We start from the raw sequence: 11,225 nt of genomic DNA, 5'->3' as shown, positions 1-11,225 counted from the left end.
TAGTAGTTCGAGGTGGTTCATAATAAGAGTTGCTGGACAATCAGCGAAGATAGGTACAAGAAGGTATTAAAGTACAGGAAAAAGAGAGCAGGAGCCAGCTGCAAACAATCAGCAAGAGTGGGGCACTGGACAGACATCAATTCCAGTAGGCCAAGAGCAGAGAGGAAATGAGAGAACGTGGTAAAAATCAGATGGAGTAAAGCTATAGGGCAAAGGAAGCAATTAGGATACAAATCGGTTTAACAAGTTTGTTTTTACTAGTTTTCTAAAGCTTAGATAGGAGGAAGCGTGCGTTATTAAGATGCTCAGCCAGTTGTTCATTTGGCCTGCTTGGAAAGCAAGTGTTCTGTCTAGGTATCTTTTGTATCGGCAGGCCTTTATTGATGGATGGGTGAACATAAGGACTCTGCATGTAGGTCTGCTGGGGCAGTCCAAGTTGAAATGTGCAACCAGGTATGTGGGGGCCGAGCCAAGTATAAATTTAAAACAAAGACAGGCAAATTTGAACAAGACTCTTGCCTCCAGGGGCAGCCAATGAAGTTTCTGGTAATAGGAGGTTACGTGGTCCCATTTTTTAATGCCAAAAATTAGTCGGATGGCTGAGTTTTGGATGATTCGGAGTCTTTGAATAGTTTCCTTGAAAGATCCCAGTTAAATGATGTTGCAGTAGTCGAGTAAGTTTAGTATGGAGGCTTGCACCACTAAACGGAATGAGGTTGCATCAAAGTACTTTCTGATGGTTCTTAGTGTGCGCTTCAAGAGTAAGGTGACGGTCCAGGGTAACTCTCAGAATTTTTATGGAGTTGACAATAGGATAGACTTGACCATTCAAGGAAATTGAAGAGTCTTTGAATTTGTCATTCGGGCTAGCTAGGAAGAATTTGGTTTTTTCCGAGTTGAGTTTCAGTTTGAATTGGGCCATCCATTGATCGATTTGCTTTAATATGAATGCCAGGTGGCTCTTTGTTTCAGGGGATAGGTTTGTTAGGGGAAAAACTAAAGTGATGTCGTCTGCATAAATGTAAAATTTGACTTTTAAGCTTTGCAGTAGGTTCCCCAATGGGGCTAAGTAGATGTTAAATAGTGTAGGGGAAAGGGGGTAACCTTGTGGGACTCTACATGAGTTGACCCAGCAGTAGGAATGATCATTGTCACTGTAAACTTGGTATGAGCGTTTCCTTAAAAAACCCTGGAACCATTTTAGAACATTACCCGAAAGGCCAATTGACTCCAGACATTCGAGTAGGATGTCATGATCGACTAGGTTGAAAGCGTTACTTAAGTCGAATTGCAGGACCAGAGCGCTTGTACCCTGACTGAATAATCTGTGGAGGGAATCTAGTAGAGAGGTAATTGTTTCCGTGCTAAACCCCGGACGAAAACCTGATTGGTTGTCGTGCAGTATGATGAATTTATCCAGGTAAGCTACTAAGTTCTGGTCAACCAGGCCTTCCATCTTCTTTATAAAAAATGGAATGCTCACGATGGGTCTGTAGTTTGTGGTCAGCTTAATGGATTCCTTGGGTTTTTTTTATGATCGGAGTGATCAGAATTTGGCCTGAGGCATCGGGAAAAGTGCCTGACAGTAGTAGAGAGGAGAGCCAAGTATGTAATTTGGCTTTAAAGTTGACTGGGGCGACTTTCATAATGTTTGGTGGGCAACAGTTTAATTTGCAGTAGGAGTCAGCGTATTTTGAATAGAATTTGCAGAATTGAAGCCAGGTGGGGGTGTTAAAATTATTCCAGAACATGTCTATCCTAGGTTCAACTATGAGTTGGGCAACTGGGTAGTTTGGTTGTAGTGGTCAAAAGGATGGATCTCAGGTTGATAATTTTGTTGTTGAAGAACTTAGCCAGTGCATCGGCCGATGGTAGAGAGTCTAAGGTAGGCCAGGAAAAGGACTGTATGTCGTAGAAATTGTTGACTAGTTTAAAAAGATTTCTGGTGGTGGTGTTTGGCGAACCAATTTTTTGTGCGTAGAAATTAGTGCGTTTTTCTGTAATTAGATTTTTGTAATCTTTTAATTTTTGTCTCGTTTGCTCTCTCCTTACTGTCACCTGATTTCAACCATTGTCTCTCTAGTTTTCATAATTCCCTTTTCATTGTTCCTAGCTCGGCGTCGAACCAACCTTCCAGATCTTTGTTTCTCATTTTTCTTGATTTGATGGGGGCCATTTTGTTTAATATCTGCGTGCTCGTGTTGGTCCAAGAATCTAACGAGAAGGAGTTGGGGTTAGATGTGATGTCGTAATGTGACCAGAATTCCACAGGGTTTACCAAGCCTCTAGTGGCTATTGTTTTTTAATCCTTTTTGCTGCCTTGGGTTTGGATGGGGAAGGACTTGTTTGCCAGTTGAACTGGAAGTTACATAATCGGTGGTCTGACCAGAGAAAGTCTGACCAAGTGGAATGATCCCAGAGGAGCTTGGGGTGGACTAGTTCTTTGGAGGAAAAGGTTACTAGATCAAGTTGATGACATTTTTGTTTCTAAATTTTAATTTCAAAATTGTCTGATGTTAAATTCTATGTTTAATGTGAGATCCCAAAACAATGCTAGTTATCAAATTGGCCATTAAATTTCTCTCTGTGGATCAGCCAGGTTTTCCAGATAAACCTAATGAATGAGCACATTACAGATTTATTAACACTGGAATCAGTGGACGCAAATTTATTTGTTGCAAATTCCTTAAGATTATCTGGAAAACCTGGTCAGTTGTTAATCTTCAAAAGACCAGAGTGCCCACCTTAAATTAGGGTACATGACTCAGTTATATGGTACATCATTGTAACAAAGACAAAAAAAAAGGATTAGGTTCTCAACTAGCTAATATCTTTTCTAGTAGATAGGTGTGTCATTCCAGACAGTAGTGTATTCTCCCTATGTTCATGAGCCATGCAGAAGGAATCCATTCCAGGTTTGCAGCTCCTCCTTCTCCAGAGGGCTCTGCTGCCCCCTTCAGTTTGTATCAAAGCAGGGCTAGCCCTATACACTTCCCCCTCCCTATTTGCGGCTTCGACATTCGCAGTTTTGATTATTTGCAAATTTTTTTCCCCCAGGCCCCTCCACCCCCTGAGAATCGTTTGTTGGCAGCCCGCATCGAAAAAAATGGCCCCAGGACTGGAATCGGGGCAAGGAGGGAGGCGATCAGAGGCGGAGGGGGCGATCGGAAACGAGCAGCCACTCCAACAGCATGGACCTTACCTGCTGGTCTAATGGCGACGTGGGGCAGGAGCGATCTTCCTACACTCCTGCCCTGTGCTGTGAGTTTCCATGGTCTCACGAGACTACAACAGGGAGTTCCTGTTGTAATCTTGTGAGACCACGGGAACTCACAGCACGGCTCTGCACGGGGCAAGAGTGTAGGAAGATCCTGCCCCGTGTCACTGCTAGACCACCAGGTAAGGTCCGAGTAGGTCAGAGCCGGCCCAAAAGTTATTCGCAAATTTTCCCTATTCATGGCAGGAGAAGTGTATAGGAACAAATAAGAAGAGGTACAAATTTGTTTTGCTCTGAAAGTATAACAAAAACATTTTTATTTAACAATTGAAACATCAAAGTAACTATACCAATCAAACATTTTAAGCTCAAACATTCCCCCAATGTGTTATAGGAATAGATTATTTTTCATACCCTTAAGATATGACAGATATCAGAATCTCAGTTTTGACTCGAACTTCCTCATTGATAGGCAGGCAGAGTAAATATTGACAGGGCGGGTTCCAGAATGACACACCTATCTACTAGAAAAGATATTAGCAAGGTAAGAACCTAATCTCTATTTCTAGTACAATAGGTGTGTCATTCTGGACAGTAGGGATGTACAAAAGCAGTCCCAGAAATCTAGGGCAGGACCTCTCCACCTGTTCGTAACACTGAGGACCCAAAGATGGTGTCCTTCTGTTCTGCCACATTCACTCTGTAGAACTTGGAGAATGTATACAGAGTGGACTAAATCACAGCCCTAACAAAGGTCCCCAGGAAAAAATCATCTGAGCTTCTGCCCATGAAGCCACGCTTCCTGTGGAATGCGCTTTCAAGGAGACAGGCAATTGCTTGCCACAAGCAATATATGCTGACGAAATGGCCATCCGTATCCATCTTGAAATGGTAGCCTTAGATGCTAGTCTACCGCGTCTAACCTGACTGGTCCAACAGTCGGAACTCACTGGTGGTCTCTAGATAACATTAGAGGACTCTCCTCGAATCCAGCTTTCTCAGGAACCACTCCTTTTTCTTTGACCCTGTGGGTCTGGAATGCAGGTAATTTTACCTCTTGATTGAAAGGAAACACTGAAACGACCTTCAGCAATAAGGATGGAACCAAGGAAACTCTCACTTCCTTGATCTTGCAGCTCCGAGACTCATCTCACCAACACAATGGCCACGAGGAAAATGGTCTTGAAAGTAAGATCCAACAAGGCCACCTCCTGAATAGGCTCACACGGAAACTGACTAAAACTGATTATGTTAAGATTCCACAACGGAAACAGTTGTCTTACTGGTGGTCTGAGTCTTAGTGCCCCCTTTAGGAATTTGGCTATGTATGGATGAGAAGCCAGGGAAGCTTTGCATCCATGGGCTCTGAAACACGAGAAGCCCATCACTTGGACCCTGAGCGATTCCACTGCGAAGCCTTTGAGACCTGCTTGGAGGAAAGCTAGCACCACCATGATAAGAGCATTAAACAGCTCCACCTTCTCTTTCATGCACCAATGTTGAAATGTTATCTTATGATGTTATATTGAGGAAGCTGTTAGGAAATTTTGTAGGTGGTTGGTCCAGAGGGCGTGATAGGACAGAGTACAGTATTGGGGTTCAAAAAGGGATTGGACAATTTTCTGTTGGAAAAAGGGATAGAAGGGTATAGACAGAGGATAACTGCACAGGTCTTGGACCTGTTGGGCCGCTGTGTGAGCGGACTGTTGGGCACGATGGACCTCAGGTCTGACCCAGCGGAGTCACTTCTTATATGTCTCCCATGCCTTAGTGTAAACTGAGATGTCATAGGCTTTTTGGCCCTGAAGAGAGTAGCAATTACTACCTCTGGATATCCTTTGCGCTATAACACCACATACTTAAGAACCATGATGTAAGACCAAAGTGATCTGGATCTTCTATGATCACTGGGCCTTGAGACAGAAGATCGGACTATACCTGCATTCAGAGACCCTTCTCCCTCTGAAAACACACCAGGTCATAGTAACATAGTACATGATGGCAGATAAAGACCTGAATGGTCATCCAGTCTGCCCAACCTTACCTACTCTTTAAATTAACGATTTTAATTTTAATTTTCCTTCTTAGCTATTTCTGGGCAGAACCCAAAGCTCTACCCAGTACTGTGCCTAGCTACCATCTACTGAAGTCACCATTAAAAGCTCACTCCAGCCCATCTAAACCTTCCCAGCCAATCCTCAACCAAATGGCCATATACGGACACAGACCATGCAAGTCTGCCCAGTACTGGCCTTAATTCTACAATATTTACTATTATTTTCTGATTCAAGATCCTCTGTGCTCATCCCATGGTTTTTTGAACTCTGTCACTGTTTTCCTCTCCATCACCTCCCTCAGGAGCGCATTCCAGGCATCCACCACCCTCAACCTCAAAATTATGTCCTCTGGTAATACCATTTTCCTTTCTCTGGAAAAGATTTTGTTCTACGTTAATACCTTTTAAGAATTTGAACGTCTGAATCATATCTCCCCTATCCTGGTGTGGCCAATCCGCTGCTACAAGGACCACTCTCCCTGGATGGTTTGCTATTCTGTGAAGTATTCACCCCATCATGGGCCATGGAGGAAACACATACAAGAGCTCGCTCTTTGGCCACGACTGGACTAAGACGTCCAGGCCTTCGTTTCTGGGTTCAGATCTTCAACTGAAGAACCAGCCTGCTTTCTTGTTCCTCACCATAGCTGTTAGACTGAAAGATGGCCAACTCCATCAAAGAATGATGGACTGGAACGCTGATGCAAATAATGTCCATTCTCCCAGTTCGAAGGTCTGCCTGCTGAGGTAATTGGCCCGGACAATGTCCACTCCCACTACATGCACCATGGAGATCACCTGTAGGAGTAGCTCTGTCCATTGGAACATTAAATGGGCTTACAGGCCCAGCTGCTCACTCTTGGTGCCTCTTTGGTGATTGACATAAGCCACTGCTGTAGCATTGTCCGAGAAGACTTGTACCGCCTGTCCTTCCAGTCTCTTCTCCAGCTTCTGTAACACCAATCGGATGGCCTGAAGTTCCTGTCTGTTGATGGATCTCTAGGAGGCCAACCACCACCCCTGGACTTGGTGTCCATTGTAATGGCCTCCCCAGTCGAACAAGTTGGCATCTGTTGCGAGAATCACCCATGAAGTTATTCTGAGGGGTATGCCCTGTAATGACTGTGGTTACAGCCACTAACTCATACTTTAATGGGATTCTGGAGGCCATGGGAGAGTCGTTTGAAGGGAGTCTGTTTGCGGTGACCACCGAGATGATAGTGGGTTCTGGAGAGAACACGTGAGCCTTCGCCCAATGGACAATATCTATAGTGGCTGCCATGGAGCCAAGTACTTGGAAGGTAGTGCCATGCAGATGGAGCTGGCTTGGCCATCATGTCCGTTATCTGAGTGCTTCTGGAAGATAGACCTGGCCTTCTGCTGTGTTGAATAGTACTTCCAAGAATTGGGTTGGAATCATTTGAAAATCCACTATCTAGCCTAGGCTCTGCAAGACATGGACCACTTGAGCCACTGCTTGTTCCACTTCCAATAATGACAGAATTCTGACCAGCCAGTCATTCATATATAGATGCACTTGCAATCCTGCCCTGCAGAGATGCAATGCTACCACAATTATCTTTGTGAACGTACAGGGTGCTCTTGCCAACCCAAAGGGGAATGCCAAGAACTGATAATGTCTCTCCAACACATGGAATCTCAGGAATCTCCTGTGTTCCGGAAATATGGGAATGTACCGGTAGGCTTCTGTCAAGCCTAGGGAAGCTAGAAATTCCCCCAGAGCTAGCTCTGTGATGATTGACTGCATGGTTTCAATGTGAGAGCATGGAACCTTCAGGGCCTCATTCATGTGTGTAAGATCCAGAATGGGTTTCCAATCTTCTGAGCATTTCTTGGACATTATGAAGTATATGGAGTATCTGCCCAAGCCAAATTTTTTTGGGTGGCACTGGATCTTTGGCCGGAACTTCTACAAGTCTCTGTACTATTGCTAAGACTCTGCATAACTTTTCTGGGCACCCTACCAGGAAGTCCACAAACAAGTCTGTTAAGGGTGGGCAAACTCTAGCTTGTACCCTCCTTGAATGATTTCCAGCACCCAGCAGTCTGAAGAGATCTGCGCCTAGACTTCCACATACACCGAGAGCCTTCCTCCTACCCTCAGGGGGTAGACTTCGGCCCTGGCATCATTGCGCTTTCTTGGAGGTTGATGTGGCATGAGAACCAGGGGCTTGGCTTCATCTAGGTTTTGTAAATCTCTGTCTTGAACCCTGATAGATCTCCAAGGCTCCTCCTCAGGACTGTCAAAAGCGCTTGGAATTTAAAAAATTAGACCGCCCAGAAACTATAGAGGTTCGCAGTCTGCTGTGAGGCAGAAATTCTGGCCGGTGATCTGCACACTGGCCATCAGATCATCCATACCCTTTTCAAACAACATCTGAAAGAGAGTCTGTTGAGAGTAGCTTTGGAGGTGGAATCCCATGCCCATTGCCTTATCCAGAGCATTCTGTGAGCTGAAATTGAATAAGCTGAGACTTTGATCATGACTCTAATGTCAGAGAACATTGACCAAATAATCCACCCCTGCTAACATCAGCTGGGGCAAAGGTTCACCCACACATCTAGGTATAACAAAGCACATGCCACAAAAAAGGCTGCTGCAGCTGCTTTGATCCCTAAGGCCAAAGCTTTGAACTGTTGTTTTAGGACCACATCCACCCTGTGATCCAGCATATTGTGACCAGTCAGGCTCCGTGCCTGCCTTGGTCCCTGTGTTTTCATTAATGACCACCGGGAGAGCCAAAGGGAGGAGCAGCTTCCTGCTGACTCAGAGAGAACAGGGCGTGTTCATCCCCATGAAAAGCCAGCAGTGCTCCACAGGCTGTTAGGCAGGTTAGGGAAGAAGCTTAGGGATCTCCTTACCGAGGACCTGCCTGGCTCAAGCAGTAGTAATGGCTGTGACCCCATGGAGGTTGAGGAAGCTGGAAGGCCCTCAGAATTTCCAGTAGCCGATGAGATTGTCATGGAGGTACAAATGGAGCTTCCTCCTGAAGAGGTATGTGGAGCCACAGAACCGATGGACATGGGAGTGACAATTAGCTCAGCCTGAGCTGAACCACTGAGGTTTTTTTTACTCTTATTTTGTGGCTGGGTTCTTTTCCTGCTCCTAGTCACTTTCAAAGACTTTTCTGGACTGTACAATTGATTGATAAGCTAAGAGTGAGTGGGGAGAAGTTTGCTACCAACTGGGTGGGAATTTTGAAAGCTGGGGGAAGACTGAGAAGGTACCTGTGGTGTGTCCATGGGGATTCAAAATTTTACCCACTGGCCAGAATGGATCTAGAACACTGGGGAAAGAAACACAGCATGCAATTGGCTATCCTAGATTCTACTTCTTTCCCTCTAATTTTAGGCAGGGACTGGCCAGACCTGAGCAAGGTAGTAACGCAGGCTGGCGATTGAGGGACAGGGAGAGCTTCGACAGCCCGATAAGTGGGTATTAGGTGCCCAAGTTAAGAGGGACAGGCACTCTGACAGGATAGATTGGCAAAAAAGGAGGCCTCAGTATAGAGCTCCCCGGCAGGGGTGGCGTCCCACACTACGATGGGTCCCTTTGTCTGAGAATGCTCAAGCCCCTACTCAAGCTTATTCTAAAGCTGCTGGGTATGATCTGTATGCGGCTCATGAGGTGATTCCAGCAAAAAGGAAGGGCCCGGGTACAAACAGATTTACAAATTTCCCTGCCGCCGGGCTCATACATAAGAATAGTGGCCAGGTCAGGGTTGGCATCAGAACACTCGCTTGATGTTTCCGCAGGCATGATTGATCCTGACTATAGGGGCAATATCACTGTGCTGTTAGTGAATCAGGGAGATATGGATTGGGGATAAAATTGCACAGATGATATGTGAAAGAATTTGGCATGCCAAGTTAGAGCGATGGGTGCATTTTACTGGCACGAATAGAGGGACAAAAGGGTTTGGTTCTACAGGGATAGATCATCCAAACAACACTCAAGGGACTGATTTGAATCCATCCTAGAGCTCCGAAAAGGGTAGCCTGGACGGGAGGCAGTTCCAGACCCTGAGTGATAATGGTAAGACTCAGGCGAAGGTGGGTATTGCACATCTTCAGCAAGAGGTAGCGTCCCTTAAAGGTGAACTGCAGAATATGCCGAATAGGCAGGTTGCCCAGTGGAAAGGAGAACTGGAAGCAGTTCATCAGAAGTGCTTAGAATTAAGCCTTAAGCAAACGACGAAGGAAGAACACCTTTCTAGGGATCTCCTGCCTGAGTTGAGAGAGGCACTAAAGCAGGAAATGATAGTGCAGGGTCAACAACAGGCTGACACTCTTGAAAAACTGTTGACCCAGATGAAGAATCAGGTGCAAGAAGTAGAGACTAAAGTAGCTGGTAGTCAAATCCAACAACAGGAGATGATGCAGCAAGTAAAAAAAAATACAGGATGCCCAGAGGAGTGGACTCCCAAGGGAGCAGATCCGGGCAAACTGGCTAAACAGTCAGACAAACAGAATGCAGCTGGAGCAACAGGCCCTCCAGATAGGGACAGTCAAGGACTCCTTGAAGTGGGTTGGGGGTGATGTTTCCCGTCTACAGAACCAAATGCAGGAACTGCGCGAAGGGCAACTAGAAGATATAGCTCAGGTCCTTACTGCTCTTACAGAAAAAATAGAAGAGTTAGACAACATAGATCTCCAAACTAGGACTGAGCAATCATGAACCCCTGAACCCGCAGTCCTCCATTGGCCGGAGGACTTTGAAAATCTTTGTCCTGACCCAGTCTCTGAGGAGAGAAAGTATAGGAACAGGCGTCACCATATCTAAGGTTCCTATAGTTTCATGCTTATCAGAATAAGCATTTTTTTTAGTGTGGGGTTATGTGGCCAGTCAGGCTCTGTGCCTGCCTTGGTCCCTGTGTTTTCATTAATGACCACCGGGGGGAGCCAAAGGGAGGAGCAGCTTCCTGCTGACTCAGAGAGAACAGGGCATGTTCATCCCCTTGAAAAGCCAGCAGTGCTTCACAGGCTGTTAGGCAGGTAAGGGAAGCTTAGGGTTCTCCCTACCGAGGACCTGCCTGGCTCAAGCAGTGGTAATGGCTGAGATCCCATGGAGGTTGAGGAAGCAGGAAGGCCCTCAGAATTTCCAGTAGCCGATGAGGAGACTGCAATGGAGGTACAAATGGAGCTTCCTCCTGAAGAGGTATGTGGAGCCACGAACCAATGGACGTGGGAGTGACAATTAGCTCAGCCTGAGCTGAACCACTGAGGGTTTTTTTACTCTTATTTTGTGGCTGGGTTCTTTTCCTGCTCCTAGTCACTTTCAAAGACTTTTCTGGACTGTACAATTGTTTGATAAGCTAAGAGTGAGTGGGGAGAAGTTTGCTACCAACTGGGTGGGAATTTTGAAAGCTGTTCTGTGTGCTTTTGAAAAGCAAACTTAGTGGACTTCTCTTTACCCAGCCCTGCTACAATTTTAGGCTGGAGGTTTTATTTTGGATGTTTGCCTTACAGATGAGAGTGAAAAGGCATATCTCTGGGAATTGTTTTGAATACTATGAACTTACTTGAGCTCTGCCGAGGAGCAGACTTGAGAGAAAAAGAAGATATTTTGTGAAGCTGCTCTATAAGAGTACGAATCACATTGAGAACTGTTTCATTAGGAATAGAAATCCTGAAGACTGCCAGAATTTTCCTCTGGCTTTTTTTTTTTTTTTTTTAAATTTCCAGTTTTGAACATTTGTTTGTTGCTTTGAACTTTATACCATTCTGAACTTTATTTTTACAGTAAATTTTGCATTATTGCCATACAAACAACTGTGTTTTGATTAAGTTCCTTTGAAAATCCTGCAGGGTGGCTACCTGAGCTACCAACGAATCCATCTTAGGTTGAGCGAACATTTATTGACACTCCTGTGCCACAGGATAGAGCCTAGTCATTGTTTTGGTTACCTTTAAAGAGCCCTCAGGAGCATC

This window comes from Geotrypetes seraphini, chromosome 2 (genome assembly GCF_902459505.1).
Source record: "Geotrypetes seraphini chromosome 2, aGeoSer1.1, whole genome shotgun sequence".
Taxonomy (NCBI): domain Eukaryota; kingdom Metazoa; phylum Chordata; class Amphibia; order Gymnophiona; family Dermophiidae; genus Geotrypetes; species Geotrypetes seraphini.
This window is presented reverse-complemented; position numbering follows the sequence as displayed.